The following is a 27,987-nucleotide window of genomic DNA, read 5'->3' as shown; positions in this document are numbered from 1 at the left end:
GAGCAAGTTTGAACAGAGCTTGCAAAGGGCAAAATCAGCTCAGACCAGGTTAGACTGAAGAACAAGGAGCACCAGGCATGGGCTGATGGTCCAGGTAAAAAGTTCCAGCGTGAGGAAGACGACAGAAGCCTTCATCAAAAGAGCACCAGAAGACTGAGGGCCGCCACAGGAGGAACGGACGCAGGCGCTGAAGCCACACACGGCTGTAAAACCGGGACACAGCTTTATGCAAATGTGAGTATGCTAATGAAGTGTTGTAATTGTGACTTTTAAAATGGAGCTGAAGGCCAAAGGAGACCGAGTGGGTTTTTGCCAGAGAGATCCCCCTCGCTCCCAGCGCTGGATACACAAATCCCTGCTCTGTCTGACTGCAGAGTTTGATTTCCTCGCCCAGTTTGCCCCACTCCCCCTTTCCCTGCCCTCTCCTCCCCTCTCCCAGTCCCATTTATGGGATTTGGGGTCATTTATGGGATTTGGGGTCATTTATGGGATTGGGATCATTTGGGGCATTTGGAGTCATTTGGGGGATTTGGGTTCTTTGTGTGCCTTTGGGGTTATTTGGGGTTTTTTGGGGGGTTATTCAGGGTAAATTTGGGATAATTTCGGGTAACTTTTCACATTTTTTGGTTTTTAGGGCTGTGTGTGTGGGGGGTAATTCAGGGCCAATTCTGTGTGGGTTTGGGATCATTTTATGGGATGGATGCGATTTTAATGGATTTTAATAGGAATTTAGTAGGATTTTTATAGAATTTAATGGGATTTTTATGGGGTTTTAATGGGATCTGATGGGCTTTTCCCCCAGTCCACAGCTCCCTCCCACCTCAATTTGGGGGTCCCATCCCCCTCTTCCCCCCGCTCTCCCGCCCCATCCCCATCGTTCCCCCAGTCCCCAATCCCCTCCCCCGTGCTTGGTTTTGGGGGTTCCAGGCCCCTCCTGCTCCCTTTGGGGGTCCCGACCCCCCTTTGGTTCAATTTGGGGACCCCCGCCCCCCTTCTCCCCGCGCTCCCCGCTCCCCCCGCGGCCGGGGGGGCTCCCAGCGCCCCCAGTGCCACCAGTGCGGCCCCAGCTGCCCCCGCACGCCCCATCCCCATCGCCGGGGTCACCGCCCCCGCCCCAAATTCCGCTCCTGGACACTGAGAGCCATCAGCGACAAACGCTCTGATTGGCTGGGAATGGCCCCGCGCAGTCTCTGATTGGCCAGCGCTGTGAGAGGCGCTGGGTTCTGCCCGGCACCCGATGAGTCACAGCCGAGCCGGGCGCTGATTCGCTGGAAATCGCCGGGCGGGGCCAGTGCGCCGAGTGTCTGCCCGGCAACGGGATCGTCATCAGCGCTCCGCGCTCTGATTGGCCAGGATCTGTTTCGGGCTGGGGACGGGAGGAACTGGGCACCCCCAGGAGCCCCTCGGGTTTGGGGCTTTCGATCCCCCCTCGGCCCTCGGGGCGGCCCTGGGGCCACCCCAACACCCCCAAAATGGGGAGGGTCCGCGGGGCCCTTTGGAACCCCCAGAAATGGGCGGGGAGCGGCAGGAGCCGCCCCAAAAAGGGATGGAAGGGTCCGGGCCGGGAATGGGGGAGGCTCTGGGGATGGCTCCGGCCCGGATCGGGGCGGGCTGGGATTGAGGGAGGCTCCGTTCAGCGGCCGGGGAGGGGCTGGGCCTGGGGAGGGCTCCGGGATTGTGGGGATGGGGCCATTCCGGGACTGCGGCGGGGCCTCTCCCTGGGGCTGGGGTCCGGCATTGGCTCAGGGACCCTCCCCGTTCCTGTTCCGCTTCCCGATCCTGTTCCCGGTCCCGATCCCGCCGCTGGCTCCAGGGAATGTCCCTGATCTCAACCCCGACCCCAAACCCGAGGTGAGGTCAAACATTGGGGTCAAACACCCCAAATCCTGGGGTCAACTCCCCCGGACCCCAAATCCTGGGGGTTCAAACACGGGGGGGGGCCAAACACCCCCAGACCCAAACTCTGCGATCTCAACCTCCCCCCCCACCCCCAGCCCGAACCCCAAATTTTAGGCCTTAAACCCCCCAAATCCCAGATCCTGGGGTGTCAAACACTCTGCAATTTGCAAATGTTGGGGTTAAATCCCCCTGACCCCAAATGCTGGGGTTTGAAACATTTGGGGTGTCCAATACCCCCTGTTCCCAAAGTCTGGGGTCAAACACCCCCAAATCCCAAATCCTGAGGTGTCAAACACCCCCAACCCCCAAAGTTTGGGGTCTAAAGCCCCAATCCCCAACTCCTGGGGTTTGAAACATCTGGGGGTGTCCAACCCTCCTCATCCCCAAAGTTTGGGGTCAAAGCCCCCAATCCCCAAACTTTGGGGTCAATGGCCCCCCGACCCCAAGTCTGGGGTGTCAAATCCCCCTGATCCCCCCAACTTTGGGGTTAAATTCCCCCAAACCCTGGGGTCGATCCCCCCAATTCCCGAACTTTGGGGTCAAAACCCCCTGACCCAAAATCCTGGGGTTTGAAACATCTAGGGTGTCCAACCACCCTGATCCCAAAGTTTGGGGGTCAAACCCCCTGATCCCCAAATTCTCGGGAAAAAAACTCCCAAACCCCAAATCCTGGGAACAAAAACCCCCAAATCCCAAACCCAGGGGTGTCAAACATCCCCAGTTCCCAAAGTTTGGGGTCAAACATCCCCAAACCCTGAGGTGTCAAAATCCCCTAAACCCCAAATTTTAGCATCAACCCCACCCAACCCCCAAATTTTAGGATCAACCCCCCAATTCCCAAAGTTTGGGGTCAAACATCCCCAAACCCCGAATTTTAGTATCAGCCGCCCCCCACCCCCAATCTCAAAATTTGGGGTTATTTGGGGATTATTTGGGGCAGCTCCAGGTGCAATGTCTGCAGAGAGACCCTGGGTACAATGCTGGGAAAAACCCCAATAACCCCTCTGGAGCCCCAAAATCCCTGGGGGCTGGGAAAGGGGATTTGGGGTGAAAGAAGAAGGATTTGGAATGCACAAAGAAGGATTTGGGATGGAGAGAGGGGATTTGGGTGGGAAACTGGGTCCCTTTTTGGCGCAGGAGATCTTCCTGGCGCTGCTCTGGGTGATGCTGAAGCCCTGCAGGGCCTCGCGGGTGGCGCCCGCCTGCACCTCGGGCTCCAACTGCACCCAGGCGATGTCGCGGGGCCCGGGCACCAGGGCAGCTCCTGAACCCCGGGAACCTGGGCTGGGAACGGGGCCAGGAGAGCCCCAGACACCCGGGAATGTTCCCCAGACACCCGGGAGTGTTCCCCAGAAACCCGGGAATGTTCCCCAGGAACCCAGGAATGTTCCCCAGAAACCTGGGAATGTTCCCCAGAAACCTGGGAATATCCCCCCCAAAAATCCAGAAATGTTCCCCCCCAAATGGAGAAATGTTCCCCAAAAAATCCATAAATGTTCTCAAAAGAACGCCTGAAACTTTTCCCCCAAAAATCCAGAAATATTCCCTAAGAAATCCAGAAATGTTCCTCCAAAAATTCTGGAACATTCCCAAAAAATGAGGAACTTTCCCCAGAAAATCCAGAAACATTCCTCCCCGAACTATACAAAACCAACCCCATTCTCCATGCAGAAACATTCCCAAAAACTCCAGAAACATTCCCAGAAATCCAGAAGACCGGGGGGGGGGGGGGGGGGGGGGATCCAGAAAAATCCAGAAAAATCTGAAAAAAAAAAATTTCAGAAAATTCCTCCCTAAAAAATCCAGAAATTTCCACCAAAATTCAAGAAATTTCCTCCCTAAAATATCCAGAATTTCCTCCCCCCCAAACCCTGGTCTTTCCCAAAAATGCAGACATCCCCCCAAAATCCCGATCCTTTCCCCAGACAATCCAGCCCCAAGCCCCCCTCACCCCTCTCGCCCCCCAAGCCCCAGAATCCCCCAATGCCCAAAGGGCCCGGAATGCCCGGGATGCCCGGGATGCCGGGATTGCCCCAGATCTCCCTGGGTGCAGAGCATGGGGAGCAGCAGCTCCTTGGGCTCCTCAGGGAGCGGGGCAGGAACAGGATGTGCTTCGGGGCTCTGCCCACAGCTGGGGAAACGGGAGAAAAACCCCAACAGCAGCAACAAATCTGCCCCAAACCTGCCCCAAGCAGGCCCCAAATCTGCCCAAAGTCACTCTGGATACACACCAAACCATCTGCCCAAAATCCCACCAAAATCCTCCATGCTTTGACCCAGGGCTGTCTCGTCATTTTTAAGTCTTTTTCACAGTTCCAAGAAATGATATCTCAGCTTGGTGGGAAGCCTCCTCTAAACTGATGGCATTGTGACATCTACTCTCAGCAATCAGATGCAGCCCCAATGATTATTACAGAACCACTCCCACAGTTTGCTGGGTTTAAAGCATCTCTGTGCTGAGGGAATTTTGGAGGAGACAGCTCTTGCATGGTTCATTAGTCTGTCACCCCCAGACCTTTACTCCTCAGTGCTGTTCTCAAGAGCCTTGTTTTCAATGACGTTCAGGGAATTCTCTCCCACTTAGAGCTTGGGTGGCGGCCAGGCCTTGGCTCTGCCTGGACGGGAATTTGCCAACAGACCCAGATGTTTTCTGCATCAAAACCAGATTTGAGTTGCTCTGACTTGGCCATCTGACCCTCTAGACATGACAGTTGAACTCTTTTTAAAGGCAGCTTGGGAATTATTATCTGGAAAAAATGATCCAAGTACCCCCTGAATCGAGGTTTGTCAGCTGTTTGCAGACTCTGGGATGATGGTACATTATTGCAGAGATTGCTATTTACCTCATTCCACCTACGTTGTTAGCTTTGTCTGCTATTTGAAATGTTCCTGATTGTTGTATCCAAATTATTCCCAATTGCTGTAAGTTTCTTGTCCACTGCATGTATTATTTTACTGTGATGTTGCTTCATACTCATAACAAAAGACATGCATCTCATTCTTAAAAAACAAAAAAGAAGAGGAATGAGCACCTTAAGAACGTTCAAATAATGCAATATGAACATGAGACATTTGGACAAGGAATCATTTTGAATAATGCAATATTTACATGAGGAATTTGAAAACAAGATCATCCCATCTAAATCCCAATGGAGTGTACCACAGTGCAGCCTGATTGATTCATTCCCTTCAGAAGATGTGCCTGTGTTTCATCATCAGCATCTCAAAGCAGTCACCTGTTCATTCCATCAGATACTGATCAGCTGTGAAGAAATGAGGCCCAGTGCAGAGAGAAATAACCTCATCCCCTTGCAGCCTTTGTGGCCAGAGCAGGAGCAGGAGGAGGCCTGGCCAGACACGGCTGTGTCTGGGCATTGACAGAGGCAATTTGCCAGCAAAGCCTCCTGGCATCCTCATGGTACAGAGCTCCTACGAACCTTCTCCAGTTATTCCCTGTTCCAGCTGCCAGGGGACATTCAGTGGTGTCAAAGATCAACATTTCCAGCTCAAAGACTTTCTCACACTTCTCAACTCGTTGGAAACAATGGTCATTCCTTTCCATTTCCCCAAGAGACATTGGACATTATTCTTTTGTCTTCTCATGCTGCAAAACCCTGTGTCGATGACTTGATGGAATTTGGTAAGTTTTGTGGATTGTAAGTGGTCTTTTATCCATCTTATCCCATATCTAACAGATAACCAGTGATAACCTTGATGAGATAATGCCCTGACAAGAGTGAGCTGTTTCAGCATCAGAACATAGGAGCCTTTTTTAAATGAACGAGAAGGGGGAGATGTCACAGGCAGGTGGGATAATGATAACAGAAAGGCCTTATGAAATCAGGCCTTGTTCTGCCACATTAACAGCTGGCCTGCCATCTCTCCTGAGTGCAGCTAAGCAGTTACAAGTTCCCATGGGAAGCTCTTGTGAGAATGAGACTTTGTGAACAATCTGTTCTGAGGGTGAAAAACAAATGCACCTGCAACAACAAGGGATTTGTCCGTGAGAATCAGTGAAGAGAACAGGTAAACAATACAACAGAGAGATTTGATGCACAAGTAAAATCTATTTTATTAACCAATATTAGAATAACCTGCAAGAAATCTATGAACTAACTAAAGTTGCACACGAGGTCTGTCAAACTGTGTAAAATGAGTTGTGTGAATAAAGAGTAAAGAGTTCTTCTCCAGCTCAGCTGTGTCCTCCGGGATTTGAGTTCCCCCCTTCTTTGGGGCTTTGGGTTCCTGCTTCTTTGAGGCTTTGGTTTTCTTCTTCTCTGGGATTTTGGTTTCTTTCCTCTCTGGTGCTTTGGTTTCCTTCTTCTCTGGGGCCTTGGTTTCTTTCTTCTCTGGGTCTTTCTTTTCCTTCTTCTCTGGGGCCTTGGCTTCCTTCTTCTGTGGTTGTTTGCTTTTCCCCTTCTCTGGTTTTGGGGGTTGCTTCCCCACAGAGACAGCCTTCTTTTCCTTCTTCTGCCTCTCTTCCTCCTTCCCCCTCTCTCCCTCCTCTAAGGCTTTTGCCTCCTCCTCAAGCTTTTGAGCCGGCTGCTTCAGCTCCCTTGTGCAGACAAAACAGAAGCCATGGCTGAGAGTCCCCACCAGAAACTTGGGCTCCCCAGTCCTGGCTGGCCCTGCACTTCATTCCTTGACCCTGAGGCCATTCCCGTGAATTCTCCTCAAGCCACAGGGCTTGGGAACATCCCAAGGGAGGGCATTGGTGGAAGGGGACCTCCAGGCCCAGCCAAACCTCAGCTTTGCCATCAGAGGCTCTTGACTGTGCCAGCTCCCTCTGAAGGCACAGCCAGACCCCTCCAGGCCCTGCCCAAGGCTGATCCAGCAGCTCTCTGTGCTGCTGCCTGAAAACGCCCTTTGTCTCTTGGCTTCCCAGTTTAGAGCAGAGCACAGATTGCTGACAGCTGCTCATCTCCCCTACAGTTCTTACTCAGCTCATTCAGCCCCCTTCCCCCTGGGCATGGCTGAAGCATGATTTTCAAGAGTTCAGATTTCAGCTGAGGCTTAGAAGCAATTCCCATTGATCAGGATGTAAGTTAGACAGGCAGACCATAGGTTAATGATTGTGAGATGCTTAAGCCGGAGCTGATTGTTCTATTGTTTACCATTAGGAGCTCCTTTTAGAAGGAAGTGGAGTCAGTGAACTGTTATAAGAATATCTTGAAACCAGGAGAACAATGGTTTAGCACCTGGGCTTGATGTCAATCAGTCACTAAGCAGGGGACCTTGGATGGTGCCAGAGGGTCACAGAGACCTGATGAAGACATTCCTGACTTCATCCCTTAAGACCACGGACCCAATTTGAGACCACGGACCCAATTCAAGGGAAGAATTGCACAGGTGTGAAGGACCAATGAGCTCATTTGAATACAGAGCAGGGATGGGAGGTGCTGGGCTTGTGCAGATGTATTGTATGTAAGATCTTGGGCAATAAAGAGAGGGCAAAGAACCTTGGGCAGCGCGGTCGCGCCTTTTAGGGACGGCTCTGGTGCTGCCCACCGGTGTTAATAAACACAGCACTGTCTAACTCTAATTAGTTAGAGAGTCTCTGCCCGTGATCTTGGGCTTTAACGACCCATAGCCTGCTCCTTCACGAGAACAATGCTGTCAGTCAGAAAGCAGAGGCTGCAGGAACTCCTCTCCTGCAAGGCAGGCTCTTGTCAGGCAGATTTCCTGCTGGAGCCCAGCTGGGACCAAGCAAACCAGTGCTGGCTGCCACGGAAACCATTGGAAGCAGCCTCGTCCCTCTCCTCCCCATGAAACCAACTCCAGCCTGGCCTGAAGAAGTCCTGATGCACAGGCTGGCTTGGAGCACCTCCACTCCCAGCTCCAGCCTGGGCCTGTGTGTCCTGGGCTGGGCTGCCTTGCTGGAGCTGAGCTTCTCCTGTGCTTGCCCATGGCTGCAGCTGCAGGGGAGCCTAAAGGACAGGAGCTTTTCTGGCTGCTGTCCCAGCATAAGGAGAGCCCTGGCAGATCAGCAGTGCAAGGGCTTCATCTGGGGCAGGAGCAGGGCCCAAAGCAAGGTTTGCTCTGTGCCCCACGCCTGCCCATAGCACAATCCCAGTGCTTTGGTGAAGAAGGGAGATGATGGAGAAGATGCCACTCAACACCATGGACTTCCAGACCCCTCTAGAGGCAGTGCCAAGGCAAGCCCAGAGCCCAGCTCCCTGCAGGCAGCAGCTGAGCCAGGAGGGCTCAGCACTCAGATAGAGAAGAAGATGTTGTGTCTCAACAGGAGAAGGTTCTTCCTCTCTTGGCAGCCAGGGAGCTCAGAGTGGCCATGTCTGTGTTGCTGCTGCCTTTGCTGTGCAGCACCTCTGAGCTCAGAGTCCTTGGAGCAGGGGAGCCCTGCAGGGACAATAACCCATGGCAGAGCAGGAGCCCATGGAAGGCTGACTCACCTGTCCCTGAGAGGGGCCTGGGAGCCACAGTTGATCTCGGGGGGCTCGGGGAGGAGCTGACACGTGAGGCCTCCCCGGGCACCAGCCCCTCGTAGCTGGGGCCTCCCTCCACGTGGCACAGCTCCGGGACACTGCAGGTGCTGCTGAGGTGGCCAGAGAAGGTGGAGGAGACCTGCTGGCTCTCTCCTGGCTGCAGCACACCTGGCAGGGGCAGGATACTGAAAGCCTGGGGGGAAGACAGGAGAGATTGAGGTGCTGAGCATGGAAATGGATGCAGAAGAGCATCTTGGAGCAAAGGGCAGCTGTAGCCAGAGGGGCCTATTCCCCAAACACTGCCAGAATCACCCTCACCTCATCCTGCATCCATGCCACTGACCAGGGCAGGGACCATGGGCAAAATCTTCTCCCACACTCACGGGCCAATGCATTAATTAGTACATGACAGGAAAGGGAGCTGGGATGTCTCCTGGCAGTAGAAATTCTCTCTGATGCACAACTTGCCTTTAAAAAGTTTAAAAGCTTCCTGCTTTTAGAAAAGGAGGAGACTCAGAGTGAGAGCTCCTGGAGCTGAGGGAAGGAGTCCAGCCCAGCTCATCTGACTCCTGAGGCTCTTGCCCTCTCTCTCTGATTTAAATGCTGCTTTCTCAAGGTGCTGCAGCAAAAGCTCCTGCCAAAATTTCCTGTGGAGCACCTGAGGAGTTCCAGGGGGAGCAGTGCCCTGCACAGGTGCTGCCCAGCGTCCTTGGGCAGCCCTGCAACGTGTCCTGCCCGGCCTCTCCAACAAGCAGCTGCTCCAGCAGCCCTTTGTGATGGGCCTGCAGGGATGGGAGGCCCCTCTGTGGCCAGTGCTGAGGGCCCCCAGCGGCACTGGCAGCTCCAGCCCTGCTGGCCACGCTGACAATGGGCAGGGAGACAGATTCCCTCCTGCCTTCTCCGCTCCCAGGGGAGCGTGCGCCACGTCCAGGGAGCACCTGAACCCCTCCGAGCCTCGTGGCAGGTGAGGGTGCTCAGGAGTTGGTGCTGGCACCTGGAAAACAAGCCATTTTCTGTGCTGGGAGGCAGAGACAGCCACTTTGCAAAGTCTCCCTTTGTCAGACAGCTCCAGGGCCAGCAGGGCAGCAGCAGCTCTGGGGGAAAGCAGAGCCCTGCAAACAGGGAGTCTGGCTGCCTTGGGAAGAGGCTCCATGGAGATCAGGATCATCCCAGCTGGCTCTGGGAGGGAAGCTGGAGATCTGACCAGGATGATGCAGGGAAAAGCCTCATCTTACACTGGGAAGGAAACAAGGCACAAAATCCCACACTCAGCACAGGCCTGTAGGATCTGAGTCAGCTTCTCCAAGGAAAACTCTCCTGTTTCTCCCTCCCCCTCAGCCCATGTCCAGCCACTGGCCCTGCTGCCCAGCCCACTGTCAGGGCACAGCCCAGCAGGGCAGCAAAAAGGGAGCTCAGCATGAGCAGGACTTGGTGCTGGCAGGCTGGGGAGGAACACAAGCACGGCATGGACAAGAAAATCCGCCTCTGCTCCTGAAGAGTGGGGAAAATCCTGCACTTCTTTCAGGGCTGCGACTGGCTCCTCCACATTTCTGACCTTGGAATGCCTCCATTGAGATGCCAAGGAACCCAAACTGCTTCTCTTCCCCTTTGGTGGGTGGGGTTTGACTTTAGGAGAGTAAAGCTCATCTCTGGAAAATAAGATAACCATGAACAGGGACCTGCAGTGGGAGGGAGGGACACCTGCACCAGCAGGAGCTGTTTGTGCCTCCCATCCCTCCTGTCCTTCTCCCCAGCAGCCTGTGCCTGTTTTCCCTGGCAGAATCCCTGTCCCTGTGCACCCTGCCAGGAGCAGCTGCACACAAAAAATCCAGGGAGGTCTGAGTGGGATTTTTTGGGATTTTTGGGGGGATCTCACCTGTTTTTTATTTTATTTTTGGGGGTTTCTCCTGGATTTTTTGGGGTAGGTTTGGGATTTTTTTGCTGAGGTGTCTCACCTGGACTTCAGGGTTTTTAGGGATTTTTTGGGGAGGATCTCACCCGGATTTTTTGTCATTTTTGGGGGAATCTCACCCAGATTGTTTGAGATTTTTCAGGGGGGTCTGACTGGGATTTTTTGGGATTTTGAGGGGTCTCCCCTGGATTTTTTGGGATATTTTTGGGGTGTCTCACCAGTTTTTTGGGGATATTTTGGGTCTCAGCAGCCGCAGCTCTGCCGGGCGGGGGCCGGAGCCCTCCGGGGCTGCCGGGGCTGCCGGAGCGACGCGTCCCCGTATTGGATCCCCGAGCCACCCGCTCGGGACCCAGCTCATCCCCGAACACGCCGGTGACAGCGCTGGGGCCGTGAGTGCCCAGGGCCTGCACTGCCACCACAGCTGGGATCTCTGCTGAGCTCTGGGGCTGCACAATCCCACAGGGCTTGGGGCTGGGGTCGAGCACAGCAGAGTCCTCCTTGCGTTTCTGGCAGGGACAGAATGAAATGCAGCTTCAGAGGCACCTCTGGAGAAACTTTAGACTCCTTAACATGCACCGCAACAGCAACTTACACACGCGTTTACAACTGCCCAGGACAAAGGTAAAAGGCACAAACAAGATGCAAGAATTGTAGGCTTAGCACTCCCAGGGGATCCTGCAAGGAGGCTGCCAGCACAGGCACTGGTGTCTGTGGATGCAGCAGCTTTTCACAACCCTCTCAGATCTCCCACAAGAAAAGCCCCTGAAGACCAGAACATCAACTGTTTCCTCAGGAGCTTCAACTGCCTCCTAAAGTTTACATTTGGGTAGGATCCTGTTCTCAGCAGATCTTTAAGGCTGAATAGAAACCAGCAAGGTCTTATCCAAACCCTTTTTTCCCCTAATAATCTCCTCAGTAATATTTGACAGGAGGAGGTGGATGTGATGCCAAACCTGGGGAATGAGCCCGTAGCAGCCAGGAAGGTGGCTGGGATTCCTCATGAGGATCTTCCTCTCATGGGGCACCTTCAGGTGGCACTCATCGTACAGCAGCACTTGGGGGGACACTTGGAGCTCAGGAACGAGACATCTGGGCAGAGAGATGACCCCAGGGCAATCAGAGATCCTGAGAGAATGGAGAACGTTTCCCCCCAGAGATTGTGCAATGGAGCAGAACACATTGGTCACTGTCCAATGCACATTGAACAGCCCTACAGGGATAAATTGCCTTCTACCTCTGCCCACTCCAACACGTCTTGTCAAGGAGGCCCAAACCCTGAGAGGCAGCACCCAGAGGCTGCCCAGTGCCCCAGGCAGAGCCCTTTGCCCCACAGCTGCCTCAGCCCCTCCTGTACCCCAGAAGGCTTGCAAGGACTCCTGGAACAGTCCCAGTGAGCCACGAGCTCTGGGGGAGCCTTCCCAACAAGGATCAGGGCTCCCCAAGGCTCAAGGAACACACAACCCCCGTGTCTCAGTACAAATGACTCCCTTCTCTGCCATGGTGCTGCTGCCCTGCCTGAGAACTCAGCTCTTTGCCCCAGCCCTGGAGGGCACGAGACAGCAGCTGCCCCACAGAGGGGCTGATCAGCCCCTGCCAGGCCCTGCAGCTCCCTGGCTCCTCCACTGCCCAGCTCCAGGCCCTGCCTGGCCCCAGCTCCACCTGCTTTACAGAATGGCAGCCCAGGCACTGCCTGCATGGCTCTGCCTGGGACAGGGAACAGCCCCAGGGAGCTGCATCCCTCTGGGCATCACACTGACACCCACAGCAGCACAGCAGCATGGAATTCTGCTGCAGCAACAACGACTTTTGGGCTCAGCTCTGACAACATTAAAGCTCAAAAGGGGAAGCAGAGGGAAGGAGAAAATCTGGAGCTGACCTGCCACACCAAGGGCTGCTTTCCCCTCGTCAGACCTTGCCCTCCCCACTCTTGCTGGGAGCCACTTCCCCCCTGCCATGGGCCCTCATGGACAGAGCCAGACCCTGACTCTCAGCAGCTGCTTGGTGTGGCCCAAACCAGTGCACGGTGCTCACCACCAGCACAACTCCACCTCTTGCAGGAAGAAGGAGAGGAGGCCCTCGGGAAATTTGTTCCCCCTCACGCACCAAAGCCCAGGCCAATCAATGATATCATTGCTGGTGCCTTTAGAAGAGGGCCCAGGCCCGTGCTGGGCTGTGAGCAGGGGTGCTTTTCACCACAGGCTGCTGCCCAAGCATTGCTGTTCTCATGTCCAGCTGGCACAACATGAGGGCATCCAGCAGCACTTCTCCTTGGCAGGTGCAGCCAGCAAAGCCTGGCCAAGGCAGTGCCTGGGGGAGCCAGGCAAGGGCTGGGACCTGGCTGTGATGATCAGGGTTGCCCCTCCCTTGCCAACACCCTTCAGGTGCACCAGCATTCTCTGGTAGAACTCCATCACCGTGTTGGAGCACGGGGTCACCTGGTGGAAGAGAAGAACAGTCAATTCTCCCTTACAAAAGCTCCTTACCCACGTGTGATATCCTCCAGATCCTGAGGGAGGATTTGGTCTTAATTCTTCTGCTGCTCCATGTGCAGAGCACAGTCTGAGAGTAACAAAAGCCTTCTGGCAATACCAGATTTGTTAAACACCCCTTGCTATCAGGGCACAGGTCAGCTACATTAAAATATTAGACTACAGCTCTATGCACCACTGCATTCAAATTAAGGGGCCAATTTCTCATCTGACTACAATGACATCCGTGCAGAGGAAATCTGGCTTGAACACAATGAGTTCAGCTTCACAGCAGGAACCAGCTCACCTTGCTGTTCATTCAAATCAGCCTGGCCATTTTCTTCTTGATCATCTTCATGGTCCTCCACAGCTCCTTCAAGTCTGTGCAGGTCCTCTTGAAGCGAAGCCTTCTCTGCCCCATTTCCATCCTGCGCCTTCTGGCCTCTCCTTCAGCTCTCCGGGCCTCTGCTCTCTGCTTCATGGCCGCCCTTCTGGGCCTGAGGCAGAGGAAGAAAAGCAGGAAGAGCAGCTCAGCAGCAGCCCAGTAGGGCCCCTGCTGCATGGCTGCCCAGAGCAGGGGTCCCCAGGCAGGCTCGGGTGCCTCTGGGGTAGCCTGCTCCAGGCCCTCTTTGCCCAGCTCTGCATCCTCATCCCAACTGATCACCACGGGCCGTGGGAAGTGGAAGAGGAGCAGCAGCAGCAGGGCAGGGACTGATTTGGACACCATGGTCTGCAGGAGGAGAGAGACAATTTGTGTTGCTTTGCACAAGAGTTGCAAACCCGTGTGTTATTAGGGAATGGCCGCTCCTGCTGTGCCAGAGCGCTCGAGCAGGGGTGAGAATCTGGTGTCAAAGTGCATTCATGTGCTCCATGTTGGATGGGGCACCCGTGTGCAGGAATAGAGAACAGCTTCCCTCAGATGGGATCTGCTGTGGCAAGGCCCCTCTGGTTTTCTCCTCCACGCAGCAGTTTGCATGCAGAATGTGGGCAGATGTAACTTGGAGGTCCTCCTGCTCACCCTTGGGTTCCCCTTGCAGAGCCTCAGCCCCTGCGTTCTGTCAGGGCCCCTGGGCAGGTGGGATATTCCCAGAGGAGAGGGGCCGGCTGTGTCCCCATTGCCCCTGTCCCTTATGTGCCTGTGCTCAGGAGGGCACAGAGAGGATGGGGACTCCTGCCTGCCCCGTGTCCTGTCTGCCTGCCGGGCCTGTCCCAGGGCAGCCGGGCTGTGATTGCTGTGCTGTGTCCCCCTGTCCCTGCTGTCCCTGCTGTCATGGCCCACTGCAGGTTCCACAGCTACACAGCCATGGTGGCTCCTGAGCTCTGCAGGGACCCGAGTGACAGTCTGAGTGCTGGCACTCGTGGTTTTCTTGCATTTGGCATCGCGCAGAGCAGAGGCTGGATCACAGCACCAAAGGAGCAGCTGCTGCAGGGGAGGAAAGGAGCCTCTGCATGGTCAAGGGCTGCTGTGGTGCCCCTGTGTCAGGAATTCCCCACAGCTGACACCTGAGTCCAGCATGGACACTCACAGACACAGCGTTTGTTCAGGCATTGCCTTTATTGCATCTTGACAGGGACTGCAGCTGCCTGAGGGAAGTCACCCTCCCGAGACAGGAGGGCAGAGAGTGTAATTTAAATTAACCAATTGTGATTATAGGCATTCGTAGCAACAGTCTATGTACTGTATATATGAATATTAAACAAGACACAAAATAATTATTGGATCATGATGATCAAGCAACATTTGCTGGTTTAGATAAAAATAAAGTTTACTTCAGTTCTAGTTAACTGCAATAATTCTTGGTAATTTTGATGAATTATAAATTCTATGTAATCTAAAGAAAAGTGCCATTATTTAATTACTACATATTATTAAAATATTTATGATCTCTTACAAGAGTATTAATCTACATTATAGTAATAAAAAGTTTGGAAAATGTTGCTAAAGACAATTATTCTTAAAGAAAACATTTTAAATATTTCAAAACTATTGAAGAATCTGAATTAATCTCCAAACATTGGGCCCGATGCCTTCAGATGGTGCTTTCCTCCGAGCAGATGCAAAGCCTCTGTATGGGAAAGGGTTAAAATCGATGCAGTTACTACAGATCCCGTGAGGAGAGAGAGGGCAGAGGGGCAGGGTGTGTCAGGAGCCCGGAGCCTGTGCCCCGGCGCAGGGCTGTGCTGGGCAGCAAGCGCAGCTCCGTGCGCCGGCTGCTCACAAAGATGTGCGGCTCGCCTTGGCCGGCCCAGAGAGCATCTCCAGCAGGAAGCTTTTCTTCACACAGCCACTGCCTGTGCTCCTCCAAGAGCCTGCCCTGCCTACCTTCAGCATCCTGTTTGTATCCCTATTCATTCCAATCAGCCTGGCCATTTGCTTTTCTATTTCTTTTGTGGCCCGGCGCATTTGCTCCATGTCTTTGAATCTCTTCCTAAGGAGCCGCCTTCTCCGCTCGCTTTCCACCTTCCTCCTTCTGGCCTTTTCCTCAGCTCTCTGGGCCGCTGCTCTCTGCCTCGTGGCTGCCCTTCTGCGCCTGAGCCACCAGCCCAAAAGCAGGAGCAGCGGCTGAGCAATTTGCCAGAGCTGGTGCAGGTAGCGCAAGGCAGCCAGGAGCCAGGGTCCCCAGCCAGGCTCAGCTGGCTCTGGGGGGGCCGCTTTCATCTCCTCTGCACGGGGCTGCCCATCCCCGTGAAATCTGTGCACCACGGAAAGTGGGAACAGGAAGAGGAGCAGCACAAGCCCAGCCAGGACTGCTCTCTGCGCCATGGTCTGCAGGAGGAGAGAGACAAGGCTTTCACTGGGGCTGCCAAGGGAGCTTGTGGGGGCTGAAGTGAGGCCCGGAGGCGCAGGGATGTGAGGGCAGAAGCAGAGGGCTCCGGGCAGCTGGCAGGCAGCAGGGCCTGTGCCAGTGGGCCAGCAGCAGCAGCCCCGTGCCCCGGCCAAGGCGCCGGCCCCAGGGGCTGGCCCTGGGTGCAGGGGGACAATGCAGGCCCGGGTGTGGCGCTTGTGGCCCGGCCCTGGCCCGGCCCAGCCCCGCCACGTGCGCACTCACCGCTTGCCCAGGCTGTGCTGGGCCAGCGTTACCTGCGGGGGCCTTTTCCAGCTGCCCCCATTGTGACACGCTGCCCCTGGTGTCACAGGGGCCAGAGGCATCACAGCCGGGCCAACCCTGCCCTTGGTGCCCAGCCCAGCCCAGGGGCTCCCAGTGGGCCCAGCAATGAAAGCCCCGGCAGGCAGCAAGTGCAGCCCCTCTGGGAGGGGATGGGCCCCAGGGGCTCCCTCCACAAAGCAGGCAGAAGTTGCCAGACATGTTGTGGAAGAGAAAAGAATATAACTGATAATCTTGAATAGGATACATAATATCAACTATGAGAGCACCAGAGTTGCTTCTGTGATGGCGCTGGTTTTTCTCTCTGTCTCTGTGGAGTAGGTGAGGGTGGCTCAGTTTTCCTGCCTGAGTCTTCCCAGATGCAGCCCATCCAAGAGCTCTGTGAAACCTTCCCATTATCGGACACCACTGAGATGGAACAGTAGCCAGGCCACCTCCAGGCTCCTCTAGATCAAGAAGCAGCACACGGCTGGTTCTGACAGAGAATTTCAGCTGTTTTGTACGAGAGTGGCACAAATTGGCCACTCATGCTGTAGCGGAACAGCTGAGCAAGGGGCAGGAATCTCAGGTCCGAGCGCATTCATGCGCTCCAGCTGGCAGGGCCCCAGCGCCCGCCCTGTGCCCTCGCGCACGGACGGACAGGCCGGGCCCTGCTCGCTGCCCTCACGGGGGCACTCCTGGCCCCAGCGCTCTCCAAGGCCTTCTCCAGGGGCGCCTTCCTGCAGCCTTTCCGTGCCTGCACCAGGCCCAGCAGAGACCTGCAGAGGGGCTGTGGGCCAGGGCCTGCAGGGCCAGCGCCAGGGCCAATGGCTTCTTCCCCCTGCCACAGGGCAGGCCGAGCTGGGCTCTGGGGAAGGAAGCCTTGGCTGTGAGGGCTGTGAGGCCCTGGCACAGGGTGCTCAGAGCAGCTGCGGCTGCCCCGTCCCTGCGAGTGTTCCAGTCCAGGCTGGATGGGCCTTGGAGCAACCTGGCCCAGCCAGAGGTGTCCCAGCCCATGGCACAGGGGTAGAACTGGATGGCCTTGGAGGCCACTGTGGACACTCACAGACACAGTGTTTGTTCAAGCACTGCCTTTGTTGGAACTCTGCACTGACTGCAGCTCCAGAGGGAACAGAATGCCACAAGAAATGAGGGCGGGCAGTGTCCTTTTGAAAATCTATCATATACTTTAAACATCCTCAGGAACAAATCACAATAATAGTCATCCTTACCTTAAGAATTTTTTTCTGGAGCGTTCTAAAAGATATATGAACTAATAGAAGGACAATGGTGTTTGGACATTGTAGAGTGTGAAAAGTTACTTAGTGTGACAAAGATTCAACAAATATCAATTCTGGTTCATTGCCATAATTCGCAGTAATTGTTACAATTAATGATAATTACTATGTAGTAAGTAGAATGTAGAATCATTCTAAGAGAATTAGTAGTTGTTTCTTATATAATTCCTACTAAAATGTACAATTTTTATACTATACAATGAAATTCTTTATAGATAAAAAAATAAACTATCTAAATTATTTCTAAACTAAGTGTGAAGTTAAATCAATATCCACCTAATGCGTGCCTCGGCCACGTTTCGGGGTATCCCCGTCCGGCTGTGGCTGCTCCGGATAGCACAGTCCTGTCCAGCACAGCCTGCCTGGACTCCCAGGCAGCTTCCAGCTGCAGGCTACCTTAGCAAGCTCAGCTCATGGGGGATATCAGCTCTTTAGTGATTATCAGCCCATTTGGGTTTCACCTCTTTGGCTTGCTAAGTGCCTTGGGCAGATGCGGGGAGAGAGAGGAGAAGGCTGTGTGAGGTTCCACAGAGATGTCTTTATTTGGCTCTTCTGCAAAGGTTTTCAGGGACAGCCTCTTCTGCCAATCTGGCTGAAAGTAAAGGTTTTTACAGCATTCAGGGGTTTTAGAAATTGTTCAATAATAAGGGTTGAGGCGAAAGTGGCCTATAGTCGTAGAGAGAGATAAGCAGGGGTCCAAAGGCGGAAGAGGGGCATCTTAGGCCCAGCCATCATGACTCGGCATTTCCTGCCTTAGGCTGCTGAACGCCAGGGAGGCCTTGCAGGCCCTGTGCCTGCCCCATCCATCCATCCGGCCTAATCCTGCTTCAAATGCCTCCATCCTCGAGCAAATGCAAAGCTTCTGTATGTAAAAGGGTTCAAATAGATACAGTTAACACGGATAAAGTAAGAGAGAGGGCAGAGGGGCAGGGTGTGTCAGGAGCCCGGAGCCTGTGCCCCGGCGCAGGGCTGTGCTGGGCAGCAAACGCAGCTCTGTGTGCTGGCTGCTCACAAAGATGTGCGGCTCGCCTTGGCCAGCCCAGAGAGCATCCTGCTCACCTTGCTGTTCATTCAAATCAGCCTGGCCATTTTCTTCTTGATCATCTTCATGGTCCTCCACATCTCCTTCAAGTCTTTGCATGTCCTCTTGAAGCGAAGCCTTCTCTGCTCCATTTCCATCCTGCGCCTTCTGGCCTCTTCTTCAGCTCTCCGGGCCGCTGCTCTCTGCTTCATGTCCACCCTTCTGGGCCTGAGGCAGAGGAAGAAAGGCAGGAAGAGCAGCTCAGCAGCAGCCCAGTAGGGCCCCTGCTGCATGGCTGCCCAGAGCAGGGGTCCCCAGGCAGGCTCGGGTGCCTCTGGGGTAGCCTGCTCCAGGCCCTCTTTGCCCAGCTCTGCATCCTCATCCCAACTGATCACCACGGGCCGTGGGAAGTGGAAGAGGAGCAGCACCAGCAGGGCAGGGACTGATTTGGACACCATGGTCTGCAGGAGGAGAGAGACAATTTGTGTTGCTTTGCACAAGAGTTGCAAACCCGTGTGTTATTAGGGAATGGCCGCTCCTGCTGTGCCAGAGCGCTCGAGCAGGGCTGAGAATCTGGTGTCAAAGGGCATTCATGTGCTCCATGTTGCATGGGGCACCCGTGTGCAGGAATAGAGAACACCTTCCCTCAGATGGGATCTGCTGTGGCAAGGCCCCTCTGGTTTTCTCCTCCACGCAGCAGTTTGCATGCAGAATGTGGGCAGATGTGACTTGGAGGTCCTCCTGCTCAGCCTTGGGTTCCCCTTGCAGAGCCTCAGCCCCTGCGTTCTGTCAGGGCCCCTGGGCAGGTGGGATATTCCCAGAGGAGAGGGGCCGGCTGTGTCCCCATTGCCCCTGTCCCTTATGTGCCTGTGCTCAGGAGGGCACAGAGAGGATGGGGACTCCTGCCTGCCCCGTGTCCTGTCTGCCTGCCGGGCCTGTCCCAGGGCAGCCGGGCTGTGATTGCTGTGCTGTGTCCCCCTGTCCCTGCTGTCCCTGCTGTCCCTGCTGTCCCTGCTGTCATGGCCCACTGCAGGTTCCACAGCTACACAGCCATGGTGGCTCCTGAGCTCTGCAGGGACCTAAGTGACAGTCTGAGTGCTGGCACTCGTGGTTTTCTTGCATTTGGCATCGCGCAGAGCAGAGGCTGGATCACAGCACCAAAGGAGCAGCTGCTGCAGGGGAGGAAAGGAGCCTCTGCATGGCCAAGGGCTGCTGTGGTGCCCCTGTGTCAGGAATTCCCCACAGCTGACACCTGAGTCCAGCATGGACACTCACAGACACAGCGTTTGTTCAGGCATTGCCTTTATTGCATCTTGACAGGGACTGCAGCTGCCTGAGGGAAGTCACCCTCCCGAGACAGGAGGGCAGAGAGTGTAATTTAAATTAACCAATTGTGATTATAGGCATTCGTAGCAACAGTCTATGTACTGTATATATGAATATTAAACAAGACACAAAATAATTATTGGATCATGATGATCAAGCAACATTTGCTGGTTTAGATAAAAATAAAGTATACTTCAGTTTTGGTTAACTGCAATAATTCTTGGTAATTTTGAAGAATTATAAAATTAATACAATTAATTATAAATTAATTATAATATATTATTATATGTAATCTAAAGAAAAGTGCCATTATTTATTTACTACTTACTATTAAACTATTTATGATCTCTTACAAGAGTATTAATCTACATTATAGAAATAAAAAATTTGGAAAACGTTTCTAAAGACAATTATTTTTAAATAAGATATTTTAAATATTTCAAAACCATTTAAGAACTTGAATCAATCTCCAAACATTGGCCCGATGCCTTCAAATGGTGCTTTCCTCCGAGCAGATGCAAAGCCTCTGCATGGGAAATGGTTAAAATAGATGCAGTTACTACAGATCCCGTGAGGAGAGAGAGGGCAGAGGGGCAGGGTGTGTCAGGAGCCCGGAGCCTGTGCCCCGGCGCAGGGCTGTGCTGGGCAGCAAGCGCAGCTCTGTGCGCCGGCTGCTCACAAAGATGTGCGGCTCACCTTGGCCAGCCCAGAGAGCATCTCCAGCAGGAAGCTTTTCTTCACACAGCCACTGCCTGTGCTCCTCCAAAAGCCTGCCCTGCCTACCTTCAGCATCCTGTTTGTATCCCTATTCATTCCAATCAGCCTGGCCATTTGCTTTTCTATTTCTTTTGTGGCCCGGCGCATTTGCTCCATGTCTTTGAATCTCTTCCTAAGGAGCCGCCTTCTCCGCTCGCTTTCCACCTTCCTCCTTCTGGCCTTTTCCTCAGCTCTCTGGGCCGCTGCTCTCTGCCTCGTGGCTGCCCTTCTGCGCCTGAGCCACCAGCCCAAAAGCAGGAGCAGCGGCTGAGCAATTTGCCAGAGCTGGTGCAGGTAGCGCAAGGCAGCCAGGAGCCAGGGTCCCCAGCCAGGCTCAGCTGGCTCTGGGGGGGCCGCTTTCATCTCCTCTGCACGGGGCTGCCCATCCCCGTGAAATCTGTCCACCACGGAAAGTGGGAACAGGAAGAGGAGCAGCACAAGCCCAGCCAGGACTGCTCTGTGCGCCATGGTCTGCAGGAGGAGAGAGACAAGGCTTTCACTGGGGCTGCCAAGGGAGCTTGTGGGGGCTGAAGTGAGGCCCGGAGGCGCAGGGATGTGAGGGCAGAAGCAGAGGGCCCCAGGCAGCTGGCAGGCAGCAGGGCCTGTGCCAGTGGGCCAGCAGCAGCAGCCCCGTGCCCCGGCCAAGGCGCCGGCCCCAGGGGCTGGCCCTGGGTGCAGGGGGACAATGCAGGCCCGGGTGCGGCGCTTGTGGCCCGGCCCTGGCCCGGCCCAGCCCCGCCACGTGCGCACTCACCGCTTGCCCAGGCTGTGCTGGGCCAGCGTTACCTGCGGGGGCCTTTTCCAGCTGCCCCCATTGTGACACGCTGCCCCTGGTGTCACAGGGGCCAGAGGCATCACAGCCGGGCCAGCCCCGCCCTTGGTGCCCAGCCCAGCTCAGGGGCTCCCAGTGGGCCCAGCAATGAAAGCCCCGGCAGGCAGCAAGTGCAGCCCCTCTGGGAGGGGATGGGCCCCAGGGGCTCCCTTCACAAAGCAGGCAGAAGTCCCCACTGATAAGTCTCGAAAGGGAAAAGATTATAATCAGTAATGTTGAGTAGGATACATATTATCAACTATGAAAACACCTGAGGTGCTTTTCCTAATGGGACTTGTTCTTCTGTCAGTGGGGTTGGGTCATGGTTGCTCAGTTTTTCTTGCTTGACTCTTCCCTGATCCAGTCCATCCAAGACTTCTGTGAAACCTTCCCATTGTCAGACAGCAGAAATGAAGAACTGCAGTGAAAGCACTTCTAGTCCCCTTCAGATCAAGAAGGTGCAATGGGGTGGTTCTGGCAGAGAGTTTGAGCTGCTCTGGACAGGGTCGCACTGCTGTGTTAGCAGGGACTGGCTGCTTGTGTTTTTCTTTGGATGAACAGAATCTTCCTTGTGTCCCCAGTGAGCACATGGAGCTCACACCAGCAGTGCCTCTTGCCCGTTCCCTGCCCAGCCAGACCTTCCAGCCCAGCTGAAATGCCCAGTGTGGCCTTTGAGCACAAAGGGATTGCAGAGCCAAAAGCATCTGTGTAGCCACCATGGTGTTCAGCGGCTGCTGCTCGGGGAAGGGCACTGAGAGGAGGCCACTGCTGCTCTTGTCAGAGCGCTGCTGTGCAGGGATGTCCCTCGCCCTGCTCAGTCCCACATCTGCCCATCTTTTGGCCTGCTCTGAGCTCAGGTGGATGCCATTTGCTCCCAGCAGACCCAGCTGCTCCACGGTAGATGCACAGGCATGGAATCCAAAACCTTGAGTATCCCCTGAGTAGCCAGGCATTCACCTGTTCAGTTTGTCACGGCCCACAGCAGGGGTTAGAACAAGATGGTTTTTCAGATTCCTTGTGACCTGAACCATTCCAGGCTTCTAGGATTTCTCCGTGACTGACTTTGGTCCCCTCAAAAGACCTCCTCTCTCCTCTCTTCCCTCCACCTGTGGAGAACGCATTCTGATGCTGCTGCTGCTGTTGGGACAGGTTGGTGGATACTCTTCCTGCCATCCCATGGGAGTAAGCATGACTCCTCTCTGAAGTCTTTGTCCCTGAATCAGTGCCTTCAAAGAACAGTTATCTCCCCTCCTTCCTTTTCCATTCAGCACTTGAGCAGACACAGCATTTCTCATCGTTTTCCACAGAACAGCACAGGTGCCAGTTCCCATCTTGTGGAGCCCTCTGCCATAAATCAGCCTGACAGGTTTATTCTCTACGTAATGGGAAATGATGACAAATGCAGCTGCATAATCACGTTAGTAACTCACCATAATGACTGCTTCTGGGCTGATTTATGGGTTTTGTCACATGTGAGCTTTCAGAACTTTAGAGGTTACATTTTTCACACTTTTTTGTTGGAATCTCAGTTTATCAGACTTTACTGCAGCATTATCACTTGCAGTACAACCCTGGACTTCACAAATGTATCACATCAGCATGAAAAAGGCAGAGAAAACAAGAACTGTTGTGAATTAATGAGCCAGGTAACACATGTCTCACAACAGTGATGAAACAACCTGTGTTCTTCTTCAAGCCACAACAGAAAGTCCCAAAGTCTGGTTATTTAATTTTATTTTTTTTTTCACAAAACACAAGCAGCAGCAAAGAACTGAAACAACACAGCCAGGCTTGAAACCTGAAAGATCTGCAAGGCTGAGTCTGTCCTAGTTAGTGGTGAAATGATGTGTGAATCTGTCCTAGATGTTCAAATGAAGAAGATTGATTCACAGTTATAATATGGCTTCTAAGCAAAACACTGGGATTATATAGGAGAAATGCACGTGTCATGAAACAACCAATAAATCAGAGAGACACTTCCAAGCTCTACTGTGAAGGTCTGGGAAATGTTCAGAGTTACCATCTGTGGAGTTTGGTGCAGGATAAGCTGGAACAAAAGGCCATCATTACCCAAATTGATTTTGTTTGGGTTGGTTTGTTGGTTTTTTGGTTTGTTTTTTCTTATTTTTTTGGGTTTTTTTTTTTTTTGGTTTTTTTTTTTTTTGTTTTTTGTCAGATAATGTTTTATAATACTGCAAGAAATATGTTGAAAAGGTCAGCATGATCCCTCAGACACAAGCAGGGGGCTGGGGTAGATGCAACATGTTCCTTGCACTGGAGGGTAGACAGAGGCAAGATCTGGTTTGGGGTCAATCCCACATGGATCAGGGAGGTGGCTGAAACCTGGGCTGGCCAAAGCCTTAGAATCACAAAATATCCTGGGTTGGAAAGGACCCCCAAGGATCACCAAGTCCAACTCCTGGCCCTGCAGAGGACACCTCCCCAAGAATCCCACGCTGTGCCTTGGCATGTGCTGGTGGGCAGGAGCACACAGCTGGCCGTGGCTTTGGGTGCATGGGTAAGATGAGATGGTGAGGAGCATCCCTGCTCCCTGAGCTCCTGGAGAGCTGCAGACACTGATCACTGGTAAGGACAGCACCAGGGCCATGGCCTGGGGCTGGTGATCTGGTGTCTCCTTCCTGCTGCTGCTTTCTGCTACAGATAACAGCCTGGTGCCAAGGTCTTGTTGCTGAGGTGATAAACGGCTGGGGAGATTCCCTCCCTGCTCTTGTCTGCACGAGTTCTTATGCTCAGCACCAGGAAGGATTGGGCCAGAATGGAGGCATTTGGGGTCTCAGGGCTGAGGCTGAGACAGACAGGCAGGCAGAGCAGCTCCTCCTGGCTGATGCAAACATTAGCCCTGTGCTGGCCAGGCCAGTGATCCATAGCTATGGGTCCACAGTGATGGTGGTGCTGGGTATTCACTGGGAGAAGAGGAGGTGTAAAATGAAGCTTCTGAAGCTGCTTGGGATCCTGGAAGCTGCTCAGCCCCCACTTGACCACAGTGGTTGTTTGGCCAGCTGAAGTGATGGAATTCATTGGGCTGTGCAGGGACAGTTTTCTGTGCAAACATGAAGGACTTTCAGGGGGGATGAAATACGGCCTCATTGTAGAAACAGCTGGACTGAACACTCTTTATTCCAGCTATGAATCTTTGCTCTGAAGAGCAACAGATTCCACCTTTCATTAAACCAGAACTTGTTGTTGTTGTTGTTGTTGTTGTTATTTTGAGGAACATAAATGACCTTTCTTGTTTATTTTATTAGCATTTTAAAATCGTTCTAGTTTATTTCATTAGCATTTTAAATCATCTTGTCACCCACTGCATGCATGAAACATGAGATGTTCCCAAAGTGTAGCTCACTTCAGACAGGGAGTGCTGATAGTTGGCAGATCTGTACAGGTGTCCTCATCCTGGGTGCATTGGATGTTATCCCATCCAAGCAGGCAGTTTAACACAAGCAGCTATTTCACTAAGCTTAATTAACAACAGAAATAAAAACTATATCTTTAGAACAAAGTTACTTTGACATCTACCATCACTCAGCGAGAGGTTTATTGTTATGGACACATAATATTGGCTTTTTGCAGAGATTAAAATGGATTTTCTATCTGTGGTGTTCAAGTAACTTTGTTATTGTCTTGGTTTGAAAAGCCAGGTGTCTGCTAAGGAAGGCAGGAGCCTCCCCTGGAATGGAAAATGTAAACCCCTCCCTCTGAATTGTTATAATTTTGAAATGAAGGAGCTTTCAGGCAAAGATATGGGAATAGGAATAACAGTTCTTTTTTAGGAAAAATTAAAAATATAAATGCAGTAGTACAAATGAAAAAAACCCCACTGACAGAGTCAGAACAGGGCCTGACACCGTGTGGGTCAGGGTGCTGGCAGCAGTCCCATTCAGTGGTGGCTGCAGCCCTCCTGCAGTGCCAGGTGTGGCTCTGTTGGAGCAGGGATCCTGGAGAAGGGTGGAGTTTTCCTCTGAAGGTCCAGGGCTGCTGTAGATGGGCCTGGGAATCTTCCTTCCTCTGGGAATCCAGTTGGAAAAGGCTGATCCTCTGGGAATCCCGTGGAGAAGAAAGACAGCTGCTCCTCTGGGAATCCAGGAGGAAAAGGCTGATCCTCTGGGAATCCCGTGGAGAAGGAAGACAGCTGCTCCTCTGGGAATCCAGGAGGAAAAGGCTGCCAACAGTGCTCCAAATCTCAGATTCTATCCAGGTAGGAATGCTTGGCTCCTCCCCCTGGGCGGAGCATCTCCCAATGGGATGATGTCATTTAATCAGCCATGCAGTGACACCCAGTGGCACATTACCAGAAGATTAATAATTAATAATTAATGGCCTATTAATGGAACACACCTTCCCAGAGGGAGGATTGGTTGTGGAAGAGAGAAACTGCCCAATGAACAGAAGATAACTGCCCCACCACTGACAGATGGCAAACAGAACACAGACTTATCTTGCACTCCAGGACCTGTCCCCACTGGCTGCCCCCATTCTCCAGAGTTCATGGTGTCCAGGGAGGCTGCAGCTGCCGGTGCCAGGAACAAACGAGACGGGTCTGGGTTTCAGAAAGCTCCAGAGTCCATTTCTGACCCCCGAAAGACAGGGCAAAAAGAGGGCCGTGGGGCTTTTATAGGGTATCCCAGGGCTGGAGTTTGGGTTTGTGTTGGATCGGCAGGAGAAATGTGGCATGCAATATGACTGATCAGCAAGTCTCGAACTTTATTGAGAGTCACACATATTTATATTGGTGTTAATAAAGCTCATACATATTGCAAAGGAGAGCTCATTATTGGTTAGTTACTTATCGGCCAACTACGCCTACTTCTGCATTCTTGTGGTTATTCTGTTGAAACAATTCTTCATATTTTTGGCAAAAGAGCCTCTTCCCTATCCTGTTGTTGCATCAAGGGCATAATGTCCTTGCCTTATATGGACACTGACTGCTGACTTCTAGACTTCTCTCCTTCTTGCTTAACCAGGGGTATTATGTCGACGTGACCTTTCTCAGCCAGCCAACTGTCCACAAAGCTCAGCGGGACAAGGCTCCTGTCCATGCTCTCCCACATTCCACAGTGCCCAGGCCACACCAGGAGTGCTCAGAGCTGCAGCCAAAAGCTTCCTATCGATCCTCTCTTGCGGAGGACACCAGCACAGAGGCACAGGTGCCACCTCCTCCAGCTAAGCCCAGGAGATCCACCTCCTCACCAGCTGCAAGAGCAGGACGCTTATGTGCCAGCTGCCCCTCCCAATCCCATTCTTCCCCTCGTGCCTTGAAGGCGCATCCCCACCTTGAGACACCCAGGGTGGGAAGAAGAGCTGGCCCCGGACGATGTCCTCGTTGCTGTGGAAAGGAAGGTGCCCACAGAGCAGCTCATAGAGCAGGATGCCCAGGGACCAGATGGTGGCTGGCTGGCCATGGTAGCAGCCAGAGAGGATCCACTCCGGTGGGCTGTACTCCGGCCTTCCTATGGGACACGGGCGCAGCTCATCAGGCCCATGCTGCTCCCTCCCTCCCAGCCAGCTCCCGTTCCACAACAGCCAGCCCCTGCCCTGCCACAAAGCAACTTGGCTGCAGCTGGCTGAAGATGGATTCCCCCTCCTTCCTTGCCTCCTTCCTTCCCCCCCTCTTCCCCCTCTGCCAGCCAAGGGGGGAACTCCACTGCCCGGCTGGGCCCCGGCTTTGGGCTCACCTGACATCTGGGTGTAGAACGTGTCCTGGAGGATCGTGCCACAGCCGAAGTCGATGAGCTTCACCTTGCCCGTGGCCAGGTCGACGAGGACGTTCTCGGCCTTGATGTGGCGGTGCAGGACACCGCGGCTGCTGCAGTGCCCCATGGCTTCCAGCACCTGGCGGAACAGCCCCCGCCCCACGGGCTCCGTCAGGAACCGCCGCTCGTGCAGGAAGTACCAGAGGTGCTGACAGCGCTGCGGACGCTCCATGAGCAGCGCGAAGCCCTCGGGCACCTCGAACCAGTCCAGGAGCCGCACGACGCCGCGGAAGCCAGGCCGTGATACCTTCCACAGCAGCGCCAGCTCCAGGGGCACAAGGGCGCCCTTGCGCTGCGGGGGGACCGCGATGCCGTCAGCAGGGCCGAAGCTGCGCCGTGCCTTGGGCAGCCCCTGCCCGGCCCCGCCGCAGCTCGCCATGGCCCGGCCCGGGGCGCTGCGCGGCCCCCGCTCACTCCACGCTCGCTGCCCTCGCAGCGTTCCGGCTGCCGCCCTGCCGGGCCTCGCCTCAGCCCCGCCCGGCACGCCCCGCCGGCTCCTCCCGCTGGCCCCGCTCACTCCCCAGCCGCGCCCACTCCGAGATGCGCTCCCGGGACACTCGCTTGATGGCCGCCTGCGAGCCAAGGCCAGCGGCGGGCTGAGCTCATCGCCCGCCGCCCGCCGCCGCCCTCCGAGCCCGCCCCGTCTCTTCCCGGGGCGCAATCGGTGAGGCGGGGACCGGAGTAAACGCTGCCGCAGCCGCCGCTGCCCAGCAGCGGGCCCTGCCGCTAGAGCTGCTCTAGGGGAGGCCTCTCCGCCCGTGCGGGCGGCACCGCGCTGCCGCTCTTCTGCCCGGGGCACCCGCCCGCCCGGCGCGCTGCTGCTTGCCGAGCCGCCCCAGGCTGCGGTGGCTCGGGGCCGGCGGCCGAGCTGGCGAGCGGCGGAGCTCGGAGCGGGGCAGCTGCCGGCCACGCTGTCGGCCACGCGGCGGGAGCCGGGCGGCAGCGGGGCGGCCGCGGGCGGAACCGCGGCAGGGGCTTCGTTCGGGGCCGGGGCCTCGGCCGGGGCTGGGCCAGAGCCCGCGCCAGGCGCAGCCAAAAGCCCGCACTGCTCCGCCAGCACCAGAGCGAGCGGCTCCTCCAGCGGCGCCACAGCCAGGACGGAGAGAGCCCGGCCGAGGCGGAACCACGGCGGGCCGGGCAGGGGCGGGCACGGGGCGGCCCCGCCGAGGGGCGCCTTGCGGGACGCGGCATCAGCC

General features: G+C 54.5%; 2 protein-coding genes and 1 pseudogene across 2 annotated transcripts in view; 1 reads left to right on the top strand and 2 right to left on the bottom strand.

Moving 5' to 3' along the window:
- Window positions 1-27,987, top strand: part of LOC143696054 (uncharacterized) — a 569,411-nt gene that overhangs the window by 42,530 nt on the left and 498,894 nt on the right. The window lies entirely within an intron of this gene.
- Window positions 1-27,987, bottom strand: part of LOC143696064 (uncharacterized) — a 258,015-nt gene that overhangs the window by 71,828 nt on the left and 158,200 nt on the right. The window lies entirely within an intron of this gene.
- Window positions 40-27,982, bottom strand: LOC143696023 (serine/threonine-protein kinase pim-3-like; annotated as a pseudogene).

This window comes from Agelaius phoeniceus, chromosome 28 (assembly GCF_051311805.1).
Source record: "Agelaius phoeniceus isolate bAgePho1 chromosome 28, bAgePho1.hap1, whole genome shotgun sequence".
Classification (NCBI taxonomy): Eukaryota; Metazoa; Chordata; class Aves; order Passeriformes; family Icteridae; genus Agelaius; species Agelaius phoeniceus.
The sequence above is the reverse complement of the archived record's forward strand: the minus strand, read 5'-3'. Positions and strand labels throughout refer to the sequence as shown.